General features: G+C 44.4%; 1 non-coding gene across 1 annotated transcript; it reads left to right on the top strand.

Annotated features, from left to right (window-relative positions):
- Positions 1-3,932: 3,932 nt before the first annotated feature.
- Trnal-caa (transfer RNA leucine (anticodon CAA)) lies at positions 3,933-4,007 on the top strand. Its single transcript has one exon. It is a non-coding gene; the product is annotated as a tRNA-Leu (tRNA).
- Positions 4,008-4,546: the final 539 nt, after the last annotated feature.

Here is a 4,546-nt window from a genome sequence, read left to right as displayed (position 1 = left end):
GTGCCATAGTGCTCAGAGTAATTTGAATCATTTTGAGACAGACGCGTCAACAATATACGCAAATATGAGCATTTGAGAGAGGACGTGTAGTTGGACTCGAAGAAGCCTGTTGGAGTAATCGGTGGATCGCTCGACATTTGAATAGGAGCGAGGCCACTATTCGACCATGTTGACAGGAATGGGTGAACCATGGCCGAACACAGCTTCAAGGGGGAAATCGGTCGACCTGGGGAAAAGACAGAACGCGAGGACCGAGCAGTTGCCAGAAAGGCACTCAGATCCCTGGATTCGCCATTGTCATCGATCTGACGAGCAACTGGTGATGAGTCCCACTTCCAAGTGAGCGCCGATGACCGGAGACGCCCCCGACAGCCGTAGGATACCATCCTGACAAACTCCCGTTTGCTGAATAGCTGGGATTATCTGGTATTTCGAAACCGTAGTTATCCTCATGCGGTCGACGTCAATGATTAGCCAGAATATGCTAGGTTGGCTCAAAATAGTAAACGCATTGCTCGCTTCACTTTTGACGTCCAACAAATTATTACAAATGTTTAGACAGTCGATATATCTTTTTTCCCTACGGGATAACGTATAAGTCAATTTCGTTAGCCGCACCTGGTTATTCATAAAATTTTAGGCTTAGGAGTACATGTTGGTACCAGTGTTAACAAGTACGCATGACACACTATCGCTCATGCGCTCTCGAGGCTATAGCCAGTCCTCAGCACGGATCTACGGAACGAAAAACTAATCTAATCTAATCTAGTCCAGTACAACACCCGTTGCTGCTGTACTGCAGTCGAGGCTGTATCCCAGATAAGTTATTGGAATATGACGATGTATTACTATATTACAGTTTTTTAGTTTTTCACGTCGTCCATTATGGACAAATCGTAGTTCCTTTTATTCTGAAGCCGGCCGCGGTGGCCGAGCGGTTCTGGGCGCTTCAGTCTGGAACCACGCGGCTGTTGCGGTCGCAGGTTCGAATCCTGCCTCGGGCATGGATGTGTGTGATGTCCTTAGGTTAGTTAGGTTTAAGTAGTTCTAAGTCTAGAGGACTGATGACCTCAGATGTTAAGTGCCATATTGCTCAGAGTCATTTATTTTTATTCTGATGGAGGTCGGGTTAACCAAACTGAAACCTAGGTAAATCTAGGTAAACATTGTAACTGAAGCTGTTGTTAATTTAAAATTAAGAAATTATTTCTCTTGAATAAATCGTCCAATTTTCCTGTAATTGTAATCATGTGTTCGTTTGTACATGTACATCACATCTGTCGGTTTCCGTTCGATTCGGATAATTCGTTCGTGGTGCGTGTTTTTTGTCTTATAGTGCATTTAAGTGGTGTGTAATATATTAACGGCATTTAGAATATACTGTTAATTCTTCAGTTACAAAACTTTATGGTAAGTAAAATTCTGTGTATTTCTATAAACATTTATATGATGTGTGAGCAGTTAAGCCATACTTCGTCGAACGTGTAGCTTTAACAAAAGAAGATCTTTCACCATGGAACACAGGATTTCTGCAAATGAACTGAGTTTCGTTAACATCTTAACAATCTTAATTGTCTTGAGCACAGATATTTGTGTTGGTTTCGAATAGCTTCTATTAAAAATGGTTCTAACTTGTAATTTGATTTTGATAATACTTTCTCTTAATATTGATTTTACTTGACGATTATTGGCTGGTAGTACAGTAATATTTTAACGGAGAGAGTATTAAATACAGTAGCTTCAAGGTTTTCTCGACTGCTCAAAAATGGTTCAAATGGCTCTGAGCACTATCGGACTTAACTGCTGATTTCATCAGTCCCCTAGAACTTAGAACTATTTAAACCTAACTAATCTAAGTACATCACACAGATCCATGCCCGAGGCAGGATTCGGATCTGCGACTGTAGCGGTCGCGCGGTTTCAGTCTGTAGCGCCTAGAACCGCTCGGTCACATCGGCCGGCTTTCTCGACTGCTGCTCTTAAATTTCGGTATAATATTTGTTCCTAGGTACATGACCATGATGTGCTTTTGAATAAGATTTCCCATTTTGAAACACCTTAATTTTGCGGAGTGAGTTTTGTAATTTCAGAAAAAGACTGCAGCACATGAAAACTGAATGCCGCCATTTAAAAATAGAATGAAAAAAAAAATGTATTAAACTTGTATGACAGGGCTGAGTAGGGGCGAAAAGTCTGAAGTGTGTTCCACGTCACAATACTCTCTCCTACTTAAAATTATGACTTCGAATTTCCAACAGAGTTGAAAAGTGTTAGTTTCTGTGTGTCTGTAGGGACATCCGTAAAAGGCTTCAACAGCTTTCCAGTTGCGTCTGTAGTTTAAAGCACAGTTTCTGATCGTCGGTACAAAAACAAACGTCATACTCGTTAGGCATTGCAGATCCAGCGGTAATGCACGAATTCTTTTATACAGTTATGATTGTGGGCTCGATTGAGGAGGTTCTATACTTCATTAATAACAGAACATCGCAAGGAAGTCACGCACGTCAGACGTGCGACCTTGCGACGCATCAGCCGGACGCGGCTGACTCTGCCTCGGCGGTAAACAATAAGTCTCAAGATGCGGATGATCGCTTGCAGCGGTGGCATTACATCAGCCTCGTCACGCGTTAGAACTACGCAGTGATACACGAGATGCGCCGACTCAAAATCTCCCAGGAGGAACCAATAGTCAGCTCACATTCGCCATAAAGACAGTCTTCTTTCTTCCGTATTGGCGGGAAGTAAACGGACTTCACCTGCTCACTATTAACCAGCTGTATTTTTTAGTGTTAGATAGTGTGTAAAAGTAACACAAACAAAGAAAGATGAAGGAAAAAAAATGGTTCAAATGGCTCTGAGCACTATGGGACTCAACTGCTGAGGTCATTAGTCCCCTAGAACTTAGAACTAGTTAAACCTAACTAACCTAAGGACATCACAAACATCCATGCCCGAGGCAGGATTCGAACCTGCGACCGTAGCGGTCTTGCGGTTCCAGACTGCAGCGCCTTTAACCGCACGGCCACTTCGGCCGGCCATGAAGGAAAAAAGCTTATGTGTCAATGGATATGGCAGTTCGCTAGAAAGGGACGAAGGCCTCTGAACAGTTTTTGAATAGGTACCGGGGAACGGGACGTAGTGGTTCACTGTCGCATTCGGCCCACCTGAGTTCAGCCTTCCAGATTCAGGTTTTCCGTGGTTTCTGTAACGCGCCTACGATAGATTCCGCTGTGGTTCATCTGGTAAAGACACGGCCGATTCGCTTCGCCAACTCGAACCACTTCTCCGTATGCAATGATCCGGTAGACGTCAAAACGTTAAACGCAACTGCCCGCGGGTGTTAGCGCGACCGCTTCCGGAATGGGGAACTGCTCCGGCTCCTGGTCGAAGCCCCCCGCCAGCCTGCATGTGGTTTTAAGGGATTTTCCATGCCCCAATAGAAGAATACCGGGTTGGTTCCCATCTTCAGCCCCAGATGCACGCAACGCAAACGTTTAAAACGGAATGAGATTTTCACTCTGCAGCGTAGTGTGCACTGATATGAAACTTCCTGACAGATTAAAACTGTGTGCCGGACCGAGACTCGAACTCGGGACCTTTGCTTTTTGCGCGCAAGTGCTCTACCAACTGAGCTACCCAAGCACGACTCACGCCCCGTCCTCTCAGCTTTACTTCTGCCAGTACCCCGTCTCCTACCTTCCCAACTTTACAGAAGCTCTCCTGCGAAGTTTCATATCAGCACACACTCCGCTGCAGAGTGAAAATCTCATTCTGGAAACATCCCCCAGGCTGTGGCTAAGCCATGTCTCCGCAGTATCCTTTCTTTCAGGAGTGCTAGTTCTGCACGTTTCGCAGGAGAGCTTCTTTAAAGTTTGGAAGGTAGGATACGAGGTACTGGCAGGATTAAAGCTGTGAGGAGAGGGCGTGAGTCGTGCTTGGATAGCTCAGTTGGTAGAGCACTTGCCCTCAAAAGGCAAAGGTCCCGAGTTCGAGTCTCGGTCCGGCACACAGTTTTCATCTGCCAGGACGTTTTTTAAAACAGTTCCTCATACTTGCAACAGAATTTACTCTCTTCACTTGTGTGGCCATTTCGTCTGTAGTTGCTTTACAATTCTTGAGGGTATTTTCGTTCTGTCGTTGCAGGTACAAAAAATTTGATAGTGTCTAAAGAAGAAAAACACCAACGATGTGCTAGCAGACGGAATTTCCCGATGTAGGCGAGGAATCAAACGGAAATCACAGTAAGTAAAGGACAACATATTATTAATGAACTGGTTTTCAACCTTACAGCAAATCAAAATGTAAACAGCTACATTACATACCACCGATGATGCTTTACCTCAGTAAAGTGAAAACCGTCTGGTGAAAAAAAACGCGCATTTTTTTGTATTTCCAACGACAGAACGAAAATACCCTCAAAAACTTACTCTATACGCAGACAGAACGGATCCACTGGGAGGGACCGGGCTGGATGAACACGAGACTGATAACCGTAGCTGTTTGGTCTTCTTACACCAGCATCGTAAGTTTCCTTCTTTCTGTACAG

This window comes from Schistocerca nitens, chromosome 1 (assembly GCF_023898315.1).
Source record: "Schistocerca nitens isolate TAMUIC-IGC-003100 chromosome 1, iqSchNite1.1, whole genome shotgun sequence".
Taxonomy (NCBI): Eukaryota; Metazoa; Arthropoda; class Insecta; order Orthoptera; family Acrididae; genus Schistocerca; species Schistocerca nitens.
This window is presented reverse-complemented; position numbering and strand designations above follow the sequence as displayed.